This window comes from Nelumbo nucifera, chromosome 3 (genome assembly GCF_055504915.1).
Source record: "Nelumbo nucifera cultivar China Antique chromosome 3, China Antique-T2T, whole genome shotgun sequence".
NCBI lineage: Eukaryota > Viridiplantae > Streptophyta > Magnoliopsida > Proteales > Nelumbonaceae > Nelumbo > Nelumbo nucifera.
The window spans coordinates 21,663,783-21,679,950 of NC_142651.1; the positions used below are offsets into that span (position 1 = coordinate 21,663,783).

At 33.6% G+C, this 16,168-nt stretch overlaps 2 long non-coding RNA genes across 2 annotated transcripts; both read right to left on the bottom strand.

Annotated features, from left to right (window-relative positions):
- Positions 1-4,003: 4,003 nt before the first annotated feature.
- On the bottom strand, positions 4,004-7,489 carry LOC148801008 (uncharacterized). The gene is made up of 2 exons (XR_016084364.1): positions 5,075-7,489; positions 4,004-4,542 (listed from the first exon to the last, which is right to left on the bottom strand). It is a non-coding gene; the product is annotated as an uncharacterized LOC148801008 (long non-coding RNA).
- Positions 7,490-11,234: 3,745 nt separating this feature from the next.
- Positions 11,235-13,080, bottom strand: LOC148801009 (uncharacterized). The gene is made up of 2 exons (XR_016084546.1): positions 12,440-13,080; positions 11,235-11,516 (listed from the first exon to the last, which is right to left on the bottom strand). It is a non-coding gene; the product is annotated as an uncharacterized LOC148801009 (long non-coding RNA).
- Between the last annotated feature and the right edge of the window lie 3,088 nt (positions 13,081-16,168).

Genomic DNA, 16,168 nt, shown 5'->3' on the forward strand with positions numbered 1-16,168 from the left:
ACCTACTTAGTACTCTCATCTCTATAGTGTAAGTGGACACCAGTTGGCAAATAGTACTCTCAAACTCTGCTCCTTCCACAACTGGATCCATGGATGGGCCACAAAACATTAAGGAAATGTTGGTTTCCTTTGGGAATGTAGAGCCAGAAATGAACACTTGAACAACAACTAAGTCACCACTAAGTAGAGCCGAAACCAACCCAAATCGATTCAAACCGATCAGGTTGGTTTTGCTTAATACAGGGTCGGTTTCGGTTTCAATTTTAGGTAACCCGACCAAGTCGGATCAGTTGGAAAAACATCAATAAACCGACCCAGTCCGACCCGTGACATCACATGTGAACAGTAGGGGTGGATTTTGTTCATTGTAAAAAAACTTAAGGGTCTTTAAGTCATTTTTTAAACAATAGGATAAGTTTTTGTCAATTTGTTAAACCATAAAGGTACTTTAAGTATTTAAATTGACCAAATAAAGTACTTGCTCGTGTCTTAGTAGGGGCAAAACTGGTATTTTCATGATTATTTTCTTTTAATTAAATTCATTCAAATGGACATTAAATCAAAACTGTCATTTTCCAGTATCATCTAATGGAAGGTCGATCAAATAAATCGATTGCAAACTATCAAGGTGTTTTAGGAAAACACAAATTATAGGGTAATTTTAGCTAGGGCTGTTCACAAGTCGGGTTGAGTTGGTTTACTAAGGTTTTTCCAACCGACCCGACCTGGTCGGGTTACCTGAACTTGAAACCGAAACCGACCCAGTGTTAAGCAAAACCGACCTAGTCGGTTTGGGTCGGGTGGGTCGGTTTGGGTCGGTTTCGACTCTAAGTTCAACTATGCTTGACAGAAACTCAACTGCAATATATATGTGGGGACTGTGGCACCAGAGTATGTGAGGTAGTGAATGCGGGAAAAGCCTTGTTTTTGATAAACAGGATATACCTCTAGTCCACAGTTTGGACTTTGGAGAGGAGAAGAAGAGCAAAACCCATATATAATAATAATGCCTATTATAGAGGTATATATGTTATATATCTTTTCAGTAATTAAGTTTTATCTCCAAAACCACCAACTATCCCTTTGATTATATATTCATTTTGAAGTTTAATTGTCTTAATTGGGATTTGGATGAATTCTGTAGGGAGACTTCAGGATAGTTAATTACAATCATTAATCTAGCTATTGTAATAGATTTGAAGAGGGACACTTAGTTATAGGAGCTTAATTAATTTAAACTTCATAAAGGGACAATTAGTCGGTTTGGTTTGGATCAGTTTCGATTTTCACACAAGAAAATCGAAACCGATCCAAACCATCGGTTTATGATGTTTTACAACCCGAAACCAACCGGTACTGAAGATAACCCGGCCGACTCGGGTTGGCTTGGTTTGGGTTGGTCAGGTTAGGTCTTCTTGCAAATCTATGACACTATATATTAGGGGTATTTTAATAAACAACCCTAAAAATAATGAGTGTTTTTGATAAAAATAGGATCGAGTTACACAAGACGGGGTAACTCAAGCCCACAAGTCACCCAAACAAATAAAAGATAAATCCCTAGGAATGCTTGCACCACAGAGGAAACTGTCCTAGGGGAGAGACGATCAAAATTAATTCCGATGCTAATAATAATGACATTGTGTTTACTAGCAGCAGAAACCTGACTACCATCTTCAAATTAAATGAGATCCATCACCAACCCATTAAAATAAAAGAGACTGTATATGTTTTGGGGTCTAGAGAGTAGGACAGGGCTGATCAGTGAAAAGTTGTTAATCAATATTTTCAATCTGTTGGTGACCATTGACCAGGCCTGTCGGGCCAATGAACTGGTCACAATACCAATTCGGGCGAAACACCCAACAACCTAACCCATTGATTCAGGTGGTTGATGACACATTCCTTTTCTAGCATATTTAACATGTCCAACATTGGAGATGGACTAGTCCTCACCCCATCTAACCGCATACGAGATAGTTATATTTGTATTTTATATCTGGCCATTATTGATCCCTCTGTATCAATTTATTAAATCCTGCTATATATTTGGCACACTTAACCATCAACCTGAAATTCCCACATGATTTAAGACATCAAAATCCCGATTAGACTACTGCATGACCCAATTAACTAACACTTCTTCATATAGGAACTAACACTTTTTCATATAGGAGCTAGGAGCTAGATTTTCTTGTGCTGTTTCATTCCCTAAATTAAATCAGTTCGGTTGAATCCCCTGGATCAATAAAATATTTGAGTTGCTGATGAATTATGGCCCAAGTGCATACAAATTACAAATAGGTTGAATGGTTTTATAAGAATGATTTCCAAAACTTTTACATGCATTTAGCCTTTGTTCATTTTTTGGTAAGGTCCCGTTTGACGTATCATTTCATGCGGTCTATCGGCTATTTATAAGTCCAACAGACCATGATTTAGTCTTTTTCTGTTTGCTTTGCGGTAGATTTAGCCGTCAAAAGTCAATGCACCGAAACGCTGCAAGAAGCCCAAAAGGGGTGATTTTTGGGAAGCTCCAAATGGACTTTTTACGTTTTTTTCTATTCGTTTTTGCGCAGAAAGACATGCCTTAACCAAATGGGCTTCACGCTGCTCAGATCTTAATACAAAAGCTTCATGTACCTTTTAATTGTCAAATCTACTAGAAGATCTTCCCCAAAAGACTTGCCAAACGGCCCCAAGTTATTTACCTAGGTAAATGCATTTATTCGGGTAAGTGTTTCCTGGGAAATATTACCCAGGTAAGTGCATTTATCTAAATTCTTTTATTTCCCAATTAAATACGGAATGACCATTTTAGCCATAAAACTCCATTAATAAAAGGGCATTTTTTTGTCCCATTCAAGTGTTGCCAACTTTCCCCCTAGGTGGAAAATAAAGCTTCCTTGCTCCCCACATAAATCTAAGTAGAGAACATAAGCTTACGTTTGGAACTGATGTAACACGTCATCGGTGTAAAAGTACATTGATGACATTTTACAACGAACCATTATCAATGTAATATTTATATCAATAATCGATGTAAACTCTGTTTTAAAGAACTTTTACATCGATTTACAACGTAAAACTCCACTCCATCCAAACATACACAAAACTGAACTGGAACAGAGTTTTACGTTGATCAAGATTGTACACTCCTTCCAAACACTGACAAAATCGAATTGGCATAAATATTTACAAATTGACGTTTTACATCAATTTCAAACGCTGCCTAAATGTCTTGGTCAATAGGAACAACCAAAATCCCATTGATATCAAAATCGAAAAAAAGGACGCCCCCTTAATTGTTAGGCCAAAAATCCTATATTTGTGCAGAAACGATATCGATCATCAAATAAGTTGGATCTAATAGCTAGAAATGAAGGTTTTTATGGAAAAAACTTGACTGTAAATTGAATTACATTAAATGCTTAACTAGAATATGTTAAAACACATATAGAGATGCATGCGTACAAAAATGGATAGGGGAGGTTCAAGTATTGCTCCCTAAATTTATATGTAGTTTAACTTCTCTTGTTTCCATTTCTCAATATCTTAATTCAAAGAATGATAAAAATGAATAGCACAAAACATATACAGAACCAAATCTAGCTCTCATATTAACTTGCATATACATGGATTCTTTTCTCAAACTTGTCACCATTTGTTAGTTAGCTCATGCCAAATATTCAAAATTTTAGCCAAGTTGGTATCACTGCAAGGGATCAACCTAGTTGTACAAAATTGCGCATGTCTGCTTTCTCTTTCTCTAATTATTTTCAGTTTTTCTAAGTAGGAATTAATGGTTTTGCATACTAAGATCAAGTTTGGGAGTGCTTATTGAATAAGTGCTTAAAAACAGGTATTTATTCTAATAAGTACTTATTAGTGTTTGGTGAAAAAGGCATTTATTTTAAATATGGGTAATATAGGCATTTTAAAAATGACGTGGTGGGCCTACATAGACCCAAAAAGAAATAAGCACTTAAAAATAAGTTCAAAATTTAGGTTTCTCAAATAATAAACATTTATTTCGGACTTATTCCCCAAATACAAATAAGTGCTTATTGATGTATCCCAGCACCAATAAAATTAAAGAGAAGAACACACGCATATTTATGTGTTCGGCTTATAGCCTATGTCCACTCATGAAGAAGAAGCAAAAAACCCCCATAAAATTAGAAACGGAGAGGAAACCAAAGCCCACTACACCCATCTCTCTCTCTCTCAAAAGTCAAAAATAAACCCCCAAACTACATAATATATCATTTTTCAGTTGGATCCATAGGCTAGATGCGGATTGAGTTCATACGTACCGCTGCAACGATGCTTTCAATACAAATCATTATGAGATTTTGACTAGCTTCAAGTTTTTCTCAACTTGATTCAGAGTTGGTCAAGAAGAGTTACAAACAAAGAATTCAAGAAGTGGGCTTGTCTCATCTTTGTTGGCACTGATTCTGTCATGGCAAACCCATAATCAATTTCTTCGCATTTCACAATTTCTGATTCCCTCCTTGCATGAAATTTCTCTTGATTGACCTAGCGCCAATAAAAGGAAGTAGCCAAAATAAACACTTAAAAAAGTGCAGTTTCTTGATCAATGAAAATAGTGAAACCGTAAGCCCTAACCAATTAAAGGAACCCTAAAAAGAGAATTTACGTGATCTAGCATCATGTAATTGAGAACCGATATTCGTGAGAGAACTAACAAATGAAGCCATATATTAGCTTGAAACTTGGTTTGAACTGAGTTAAATTAAGCTTTTCACAAATCAAACTTGAATAACTCATGAAAAGCTAGATTCATTTGACCCTGATTAATCCAGAATTGACTCCTTTAAATTGTTCACGATCTAAGAACATACAAAGTAGAAAATAAATAAGGAAACTTTTTTGCGTTCATCTAGCTCAACACCTTGTTTAATATGCATTTACTTAAGAGGAAGAGACGGTAGAGAGAAAGGAAACTACTAGCGCAATTCCTGTTTATTTAGTGCAAGCTGAATTCCCTGACCACTACGAAGGGAAGAGATATATTATTTAACTTAATTACAACGGTAGACACACATACAGACATAAGGATCGCAAACACCATGGCCAAAGTACTCTTTGGCGCACCACTGATCGCTTGGGGCACAATCAAAGCCTTCCCGAAAAACTCGGCATGTTTTTACTTCCGAACTGAGTGCCATTGATGCAACTGCAACAAACCATCGTTTATACAAAAAGAAAATGAATATTTTTCATAAAAAAGGGGGGGAGGGGGGTATCCTTGGCCCCCAAAGTTTTTGTTAAAACTATTATTTATATGATTACTAAGTGGAGACAGGGTTAATACTGTAATAAAGTAGGTCGTTGGTTGTAATAGATCGATCCAAACCTTTTCAGTCCATTTTTCCCAAAAGAAAATTCTTGGCTCCGCCTTTAAGAATTCCCATTGTCACCCATATAACAAAGAAGGCAACCTCTATTAATTCTAGGAATATAGAGCCATAAATAATAAACACAAATTAATTTATATAAAAATATAACTGAGAGGAAGAATAACAATCTTGGACTGTTGAAGGTTGCACCATGTGATGTAACCATGGTTACTGTATCTTGCAATTGTCCAAATATAGCAAGTTGGTTTTCAATGTTGATACAGAAAGATGTGTTCGTTTATTATAGAAGTGATCATGAATGGGTGGGTAATTAAACAGCAGGGACAAACAAATGAAAATGAGGAAAGTTTAAGAAACCAGAAAGGAGTAGGAGGACAAAGAAGAAACTGCTGAAAAGCTTAGCCATCTTTCTTTCTGTCAACTACTTGGACAAATTTGCAGAGCGTGCTCTTTTGTTCAAGAAAACTGTGTATTTTCTCGATATGAAACCATAATAAGTTGCAGGGGGTATTTATAGAGTTGTGGGTCTGGAGATTTATTTATAAATAGCATTCTAAGGTGCATTAATCAACCAAAAAAAACAATGTGAAATAGTAGAGGCCTTAATCCAAGTTCTTAATTTTGGAAGTATTTCGGATTGCTACAATAGTATGTTTTAATTTAGTTGGGCACAAGGTCAGCTCAAATATGCATCTCAGTTTTCTAAGCCATGAGATATTAGAACTTGGGAGGAAAATTTTCAAATAGATTGGGTTGAGTGGCACACAAATCAAAGACAATGTAATTAACTTCAATGTGTGGCAAAGCCTTGATGAATGGGTCATTAATTTGCTCGTCTCTTAAAGATTCTCTAACCCATAGTCATACACTATGAAATCCACAACTTGAACCGGATTGAATTGAAGGGTAACACAAGAATTGATGATAAGGGTCAATTATATTATCAATTAATGAACAAAAACCATAAAGTTGGCTGGTCATCAAGAATAATCCAGTTTATATATGTAAGATTTGGGGTTGGTCGCATTGGCAGGTTAAAAAATACTTCAACTTTAATTTAATTTTGAAGTATCAGATGGGTCCAGTCAGTACATCTTATTAAGAAGCTTACAAGTTAGGTGAACATGGAAAAGTTTTTCTTTAGGGCAACAAATGCCCTCTGTTTAGAGATAATAAGTCAAAGCTGCAAATTTCTGCTAAACATGGTTTATTTATTTATCATGCATCTTCAAATAATTAGTGTGGGTCTTGCATTTAGGGCTGTATATTTCTAATCAAATTTTGACCTAAAATCTAAAGATTTGATCGGTTGAATTATGAGCGAAACTGAGCTGAGCAAATAATCTTGACTCTCATGCATCTCTACTTGGTTGGAATTCAAGGCCTAAAATAAGGTGGGAGGTAGTTAGTGAGTCTTTTCACTGTTTGTGGTTTTCTGTGAAAGGACGAGCCTAGGGATGGTTGTGCCTAATGTCATACTGGAAAAACAGCTTACACAAGGATCGATGGTGACCCATTTCTCTGCTACATAGATGCAACACAACACCATGTTACTTGAAGTTTGTAAATTTAATTCTGGGAAAGGCCATACAATGTTAACAAGAACCACCAATCACACGGGCTGAACTATTGTCCTTTATGGATTTTGGACTACTATATATATATTCTTAGATTCGTTTTGGAAATTCAAACAATGTCATCTCTCTAGCTAGCATAGGGTATTGCTGCAAAGTCAACAATGAATATGACCTACTTTTCTGTTTTCTTATAGCTATATATTCATGCCCATCCAATAAGGGGTTGTTTGCCAAATTCAAGAATTTGAATTGTTGATGCAAAGTTGATAATTAATTTTTAAATGAATTCATATTCATTTTTTTTTTCTTCTCCTTTTCCTTTTAACTTCAGCCAATGTTGAAGTAGTAAGTAAACCATTCATCTCTAACATTCTCAGAATCAGTGTCATCTCTATCATTCTCAGAATCAGCGACCATTTGGGAAGGCTGAAGAACAGCTGCTTCTCAGAATGTGAAACCTGTACAATGAATAGAATTGGTTCATTTTCTATTAGCCATGCAGCTTATTGGGCGTGCCGAACCTGACCCCAGATCAATCCAGTACGCAATTTCATATGGGCTAGACTTATATTTTTGGTCCTTGGGATGGGCTTGGGCCCAACAGTTTGGAGCATTTAAGTAACACAAACCCCAGTCTAATTATATACATATATATCGACACATTTGCTGTTTTGCATGCTGCATTCATATATATATATATATATATATATAACCAATTATTATTATGGGTAGATTGACCAACTTGAGCCCCAATCTGGGAGTATCAAATTCTTGTGCGGGCTGCGCTTGGGATGGATAGTTCGGGCTTCACCTCAGGTTTGTGCTTTAGGCCCAACTTGCACTTCTATTTTCTATCATGAATTCATTACTTCATGTTTATTCCAGTTTCTTACCCCAAAAAAATAATAATGATTAGAAAATATTTCGGTTAAAATTGGTTAATCAAAAAAAACGAAATTAACCGAATTTTGTTATATAATGTGTAGTACATAATATTTATATATTGATGTATTATACATAATATTTTCTAATGAAATTTGGTTTTATGATATATATTATATGTTATTATATTTATAATATCTATATATTATTGAAAGTCGATTTTAACAGAAATAGCTGAAAAGTGAAGTGAAAATTTTGATTTATTCAATTCGATTTTAAATCAAATAAACCGAATACTCACCCCTAATAATAATAAGGGCCATTTACTAGAACATCCCAATAGTTTCATTGATTTATCTAAACCTGCCCTATAATTTACATTTTACTAAAACACCCCCTGTAGTAAAAACAAATAATCACTGAATAGATGTGACATGTGAGAACTGAGAACACAACTAGGCAAAGTAGATTACATGCCTACTGCTTATTAGCAAATAATATATGATTCATAGGAAATAGATTCACTTAATTTGCAGAGGAAATAGATAATTAGCTATGTATGTGAATTAACCAACGTTTTAAAAAATGACCCAGAAACGGAACCGTTCTGACCACTGGTTTTCGGGTCGACGGTTTGACTGCCCGATTCGAATGGATAGCCCATTCTGATAAATAAATAAATAATTAATTAAAAATAAAAAATGGTCAAAACCATTGAACGGGTCGACAGTTCAACTGCCTAGGTCAATGGATTGTTGATTTTTTCAACAATTTTTTGCCAAAAACCAGATTTAAGGTAAAACAGAACCAGTTGCCTGAACGGATCCTGGGCCGAACAGTCCAACCGTCTAGGCCAACGGCAGTTCGAAAACTTTGGAATTAACAACAACCAGCAATGTCCTTTTGAACCTTGATAATAATAAATCATGCAAATTCCCAAAAACAAGAAAAACATAAGTCCAAAAGAAACCTGGATATGTGATTGTACATATATGGGTCCTAATTAAATTGCAGAGAACTTGCAGATTGGAAGTATGTCTACCAGATTTGTGACATTATGAATCGATATTCCCCTAATCTTTTAGGATCGAATGAAAGCAGATTACATATCTAAGGATATTTAATATTAGACGGGTTTTAATGTAAGATATTAAGAAGAAGAGAAGATAGTGTTGAGATTGATTTTTATGGTTTAAAAAATGGAATTATCAAGCAAATGAATCTTGATCTAGAGGGGCCTGTTGTAATCTTTATCCACACCTGCAGGTGTAGAAAAATGAATAGGTCTCACATTTGAATTCGTAAGTAAAAACAAAAAATAAATAAATAAATAAATAAACGCATGCAATATTAACAAGTTGAATTACAGATAAATGCTTTTTGGGTGTCATGTACATCATGGGAAGCCTTCACATCTTCCCGCTTTTTATCTTCTTCAAAAACAAAAAAGCAAAATAAAACAAAAAAAAAAGCTAATAAAAAATTTAAATAGGGATAGTTATGGGTTTTCAAAAAAAAATTATAATGGCATGTATGAGATCATATGCTAACTTTATATATAGTTTAACAATTCATGTTTGGTGTTTCCATTTCCCAATATCTTATATTCAGCGAATGGTAAAATTGAGTAGCAAAAAAGGCATATTCAGATCCAAACATAGCTCTCATATTAACTTGTCCCCATAGAAATTTGAAATTTCACATGGCTTTTTTTCTCAACCTTGTCACCAGTTTGTTAGTTCATATAAAATTGTGATTACTTTCTCTTGCCCTATGACACTATATGTTGTGCAAAACCCAGAACACAGATTCGAATGACACGAGAAAAATGAAATAAGACAGACTAAAGAGAAGCAAGAGAACGAAACTCATGCCGTTCAGCTTAGAGCCTACATCCATGGGCAAAGGGATAGTAGAAAATTCACTATGAACTCAGCAATAAATAATACTGAATTGCATACAACCTTTCTCATCAAAGAAACCCTAAACCCAAATGCTAAAAGTAGATAAGAAAACTCAGCAATAAATTTTCTCATCAAAGAAAATTCACTATGAACGAAACACAACCTCTCCGACTTCTTTCTTTTTCAAGCTAAAAGTAGATAAGAGAAAACCCCCAAACTATATATGATATATCGTATTCAAGTCGGACTCAAAAGCTAAATGTGGATAGACCCCAAATGAAAACCACTAAGTTACACTTCGACCATAAATTAAATTATTATGAAATTTTATCTTTTTGTTTTTCTTAATTTTTAATTAAATGGAACTAGTGAAGCTTGTTGATCAACCAAAATATTGAAACTGTATACCTAACCTAATCTAACCATCAATTAAACAAATCCTAAAAATAGAATTTACTCCATCTAGCATCTATGCATGTAATTTAGGCTGTGTTTGGTTGCAATGTAATTAAACTTGTATTGATGCAAAATCATGGCAGTGCAAATGATTTGAGTGTAAATTTTGACTTATTTTTGTTTCAAATTTTAACTTATTTTGTTTGATTGCAATACAAATTAAGTGAATTAAGACATGAACCAGAATAAAGTAAAACTCCAAATACGCAGCCTTAGAAACAATGTTTGTGGGTGTAAAAAAAAAAAAAAAAAAAGAGCCGATGTTTGTGAGAGAATGGCTTATGATGTTCAAAACTCTTTTAAGTTTTATTTATCTACTATAGAAAGAGAGTTTCACTTTTTTTTTTTTGGAAAATTGAATGAGGCGACTAGTTTCATTATTTTTAGATTTCAATAATACCCCTATATTTTTATAAATCTACCATATAAAAAGAGTTCATTTTCCATTCATTTAGTCATGATGTAAAGACTCCAATAATGCCCATGTCTTTGGTTTTATATACTATCTACACGGATTATTCCAATAATGTCCTTGCTTTTTTACTCTATACTAGGGCTGTCAATGAGTTGGGTCACTTGGCCAAACTGATTATATCAGTTCAGGTTTTGTGATCTTGTTCCAATTAAAAATTGGACCCGGACTGGTCCCAATTAAAAAATTTATTATAAAAATAGAAAATAGATCAATTATCAATTATCATTTAATAAAATATAAAATATTATTAAATTCAATATCTAATAGAGAAGTTCATGTGTCTTCCAATATTGTACATGTTAGAGAGAGTTAGGTTTAGCCTAATATCATAATCTACTTGTAACTGTAGGAGTGGTAAAATCTCAAAAACTATTCCTACTATAAAATCCGTTTTTCAAGCGGAAAAAAAAAACACCCCATTAAAAAGTTGCCATCCCTACCATCTATAATAAACTTCTTTAGAGTGAATAATTACTATGGGTTTGACCTTCATTGGTTGGTCTAGAATTGCCTCCTATGCATTCAGCTAGCACTTACATAGAGGAAGAGATGGTAGAGCGAAAGCAAACTAGTGGTGCAATTCCTGTTTATTTAGAGGAAGCTGAATTCCATCACCAACAAATTAAAGGGGAAGAGATTATTCAACTTAATTAATTACAATTGTAGGTACAGACACAGTGAAGGCCATAGGGATTAAATCCACTGCCGGCACTGCAAGTAGCTTTGCCATTGTACACCTGAAAGCACCACAGGCGGCATTTGGCGAAATCACAACCATAGCCGCTCTGAACAACTTGGCATATTTTTGCATCTGAACTGGGCACCATTGATGAAACTGCAACAAACCGTCGTTTATACAAATGAGCAAATGAATATTAAAAAAATGGGGGGAGACAGGGGAATATATAAACAATACAAATTTATAGGAGAGAAGGCACCAGGATTCCCATTGTCACCCATAAATGGCTGCATGTATAGAAGAGAAGGCACCCAGTACTATAAATTCTAGGAATATAGAGACACAAATAATAAACACAAATTTATATATTAATATAAACGAAAGAAAGAATAACAATCTCAAGACTGTTGAAGGTTGCATGATCGTGTGATGATGTCATGTGGTGCAGTGTGATTAGAGGTGTATTCGAGCTGAGTCGAGCTTGATATTTCGTTATTCGAGTTCAGTTCACCAGAAAATTATGAGGTTCAAGCTCGGTTTAAGTTAGAGAGTTGAGTTTGAGTTCGGTTCCACTCGAAAGCTCATAAGTTCAAGTTCAACACTGCTCAAGTTCGACTGTGAGCCGAATTTCCCATAAAATTAAAAAACTATACATAAAAATTATTTTTTATTCCACATATAAAAATTTGAAAATTATAAAAATTAGTTATTATTATTTATAAAAAACTAAAAAGATTATATATATACATAATATTTTTATTATATATATATATACACACATATATATAATCTCGATTAGGCTCACAAACCTTATAAGCCTAGCTTTATTGGGTTCAAGTTCAACTTGAAGCTCAATTTAAAACAAATTTGAATAACTCGTGAAGAGCTCAATTCGTTTCCAGCCCTAACTGTGACCATGGCTTCAACACAGTATGAAAGAAATGTAGTTTGCAATTGTGCAAATAGAAAGTTGGTTTTTTGTGTTGATACAGAAAGATGTATTCATATATAATTGAAATGATCATAAATGGATGGATAAACAGAGACAAAGAAATGAAAATGAGAAAAGACTAAGAAACCTGAAAGGGCTAGGAGGACAAAGAAGAAACCGCAGAAAAGCCTAGCCATCTTTATGTCAACGTAGACAAATTTGCAGAAAGTGTTCTGTTGTGCAAGAAAACTTTGTATCTTCTGGATATGGAAATGATTTTGAGTTGCAGCGGTATTTATACAGTTGTGGGTCTGTAGAATTATTCACACATGACATTCTAATTAAGGTGCATGAATCAACTAAAAAAGCAGGTGTAGAATAGTTAAGGCCTTAACCTAAGTTGTTAGCTTTGGAAGGATTTTAGATTGTTAACAGAATAGCTGAGTACAATAGAAACAACCATGTTACTTTGAAGAGTACAAGTAAATACTATCTATTTAGAGATAGTAAAGCTGCTGTTGTTAAACTCATGGTGTTTTACTTGTCATCTTCCAATATTTACTGTGTCTCCTGCATTTGGTGCTGTACATTCGCAATCCAAGGATTGAGTTGACGAGCCCTATTATCAGTGCAAATCTTGACTCATCTCTACCTGTAGGTGAGGAATTTGCATGTTTGGAATACAAGCTCGACTGGGATTCAAGGTTTGAAAATAAGCTGGTAGATAGTTAAAAAGTCTTTCGCTGTTTGTGGAATTGTCTCTGTGCAAGGGGTCTGATCAAGATGGTCGCCTGAAAAAACAGCTACACAAGGATGGTGACCCATTTCTCTGCTACATATGGTAAAAACCATGTTACTTGGAAGCTTGTAAACCTTAGAGAAAGGCCATAGCATGTTAACAAAGGCCCACCTATCAAACCTACTGGAGGAGCTAGCTATTGTCCTTCATGCATTTTGGACTATCTTATAGCCATTTTGGAAATTAAAACAATGGCATTCCTCTGGCATAGTTTATTTCTGAAAATTGCAAGTCAACAATGAATATGACCTAATTTTTATGTTTTTTCATATAAAGTATTTCCAGCCAACATATGTTCAAACAAATTAACCATTCATATCATACCTAGCATTCTCAGAATCAGTGCCATCTCAAACATTTTCAGAATCAGCGCCTGTTTGGAAGGATGAAGCGCAGCAGAATTGGTTCTTTCTATATGATGATTTTTTTTTAGCATTTTCTATGATGAATTAATGACTTTGTGCTTGCAAGCAGAAACCTGGTTGTCATCCTCAAATTAATGGACTCCATCACCAATCCATCAAAGTGGAAGGGTCTATATAACTTTTGGGGTCTGGAGAGTAGAGACATGGCTGATGATCAGTGATAAATTGTTAAAATCAGTGTTTTTAACCTATTGGTGGCCCAGCTGGTCGGGCCAATGAAAAGTTCACATCTACCCCTACAGAATGCGCCTCAAAAACACCCCACATGCACATCTCAGCAGGCATTGACAACATCTCCGGAATTTGTTATTGGGAGATGTTCCTAATACACGCGGGATGTGTTATGGGCCGTTTTTGGGGCACGCTCTGTGTGGGGGTGGGGCAGATTTGAACTCGCCAATGAACCCCATCAATATCAATTGATTTAAGCACTTATTCATATAAGTATTTAAAATAGGTGATAGGACTACACAATGATACAATAAGTGGAAAATAAGTACTCATTCATATTTGACAAAAAAGCCTTAATATGTACTTATTTTGAAAATAAGTGATTAAAAAATAAGTAACCCTAGGCCTACTTATTTTAAGTGCTTATTGAATAAGGTAAATTGCTCAAAACTCTCCTAAAGTTTCTGATTGCTGCTGAAACTTCCCTAAAGTTTAATAATTGCAACCACTCCCCCCTGAACTTTGTGACACAGTTGCCATAGATCCCCACTATTAGAAACTTATAATAAGAGACATGAAAAATGTCCAAAATACACAAGTTACTTTTGACCAAAATATTTGTTTTCCAAATTTTCTCTTCATATCAATCTCTATCCTAAACCTTTCCAATTTCTTTTTTTAAATTAACTTACTTTCAAAATTTTCCCTTCATATCCATCTCCCAAAGGTAAGATGCAATTTTAAACTCTCTTATTTTTCTTTCATAAAGTTTGAATTATTTTTTTTTTATAGAAATAAGACTCATTAGTAATTACATGGATATTTTGGATATTTCCATGCCTCTTGTTAGAGGATTCTAACAGATAGGGTCTACTTGCAATTGTGTCACCACAACATTTCAAAATTTACATCAATTGCCCCTCCTTGTTGAGAAGACAATAGAACCCTATGGTCTTTCCGTTTTGCGCAAACAGCTACCGCCGCAGAAACGCTCCATTCCATAATAGCATCGACTTTGTTGGTGACTAAGTGACATTCGTAGGAAGGACCTAAGCTTTGAGCGGAAACAAACCTTAGGCATCCCTTTTTTTGGCAAAAGAGAGGGTATTAAATTATATTGTAGATAAAGTTGTACAAGGTAGCATGTCCATAGTAGAGTGCCTTTGATTCTTACCAACACAATAAGCTTAAAGATGAGCTAGTGTGTTCTTAGTTCTGGATATGTATATCTATATTACTTATAAAAGTACGAATGAGGAAATATTGGCTTATGGAATTTTTCTTTACTGAAATACCTCTCATCTTGAATTTAGTTCATCTCCATTGAAAGGGTAGAAAATGTAATTAAAAGAATACCATTAAATACATTCAATTATCTCTCATTAACCTCACATTTAAGTCATCAAATAAATCACATTCTCTCTCATTGAATCCAACATTTATACTTGTTTTTATCATCATTAAATTCCACCAATAAATTCATGCACAATAATTTTTAATAGAATGAAATTTTATATTTTTAAAATAAACATAGAAATAAAATCATATTTTTCATCTAGGTGGTGGGTAAGTAATTCAACCAATTGGGTTAAATGGATAATTTCATGATGTCATAAATAAATAATAAAAATTTAGAAATATAAAAAGTACTTTTGTTTATCATCATTAAATTCCACTAATAAATCCACACATAATAATTACTAATAGAATGAAATTTTATATTTCTAACATAAATCTAGAAATGAAATTTGTAGATAATTTTGGGTACATTATATAATATTATATATTCATCATATAAAAAAAGTGTGATTAATGAGAATTAGTTTCATTAAAGATATAAATGGGATAAAAATTATGTTAAAAATAAAGAGCATACATGTCTAACACATGACTCCACTGACAATGCCAAATGGTTCAATGATTTAATTAGCTAGGTCATTATTGGCAAGTGGTTTGATAGGGAACCAAACAGATCGGGTCGGATTTGAATCAGGGTTATTTGAATTCGATTTTATCCAAATATCTGATCGGATCTCATAAATATTGTTTCGAATCTAAATCCGATCAAGATGTTGGATATTTGAATCTAATATGATCTGATTTAATTTTAAAAAATAATAAATTATTAAAAGGAAAAGAAAATATAATAGTTGAAATAAAGAAAAAACAAAAAATATAAGTATTTTTTCAACTATTTTTATCATATACGAAGTTTCCAAAAATTGCAATATAAATGACATATTTATAAATAAATAATAAATAAAATATATGTTATATATAAATGATATATATATAAATAAATAAATAATTGATTTGACCACAATATTAAAAACCAATATTCAAACAATATATTGGAGTTGCATTTCTTCTTGGTAAATAAGTAATTTTTATTATCTCATAAATTAAATAATAAAAATAAAAATATAGAATTTTTTATAAATTTTATAGAAAATTTTAAACATGCATTATTATTATTATTATA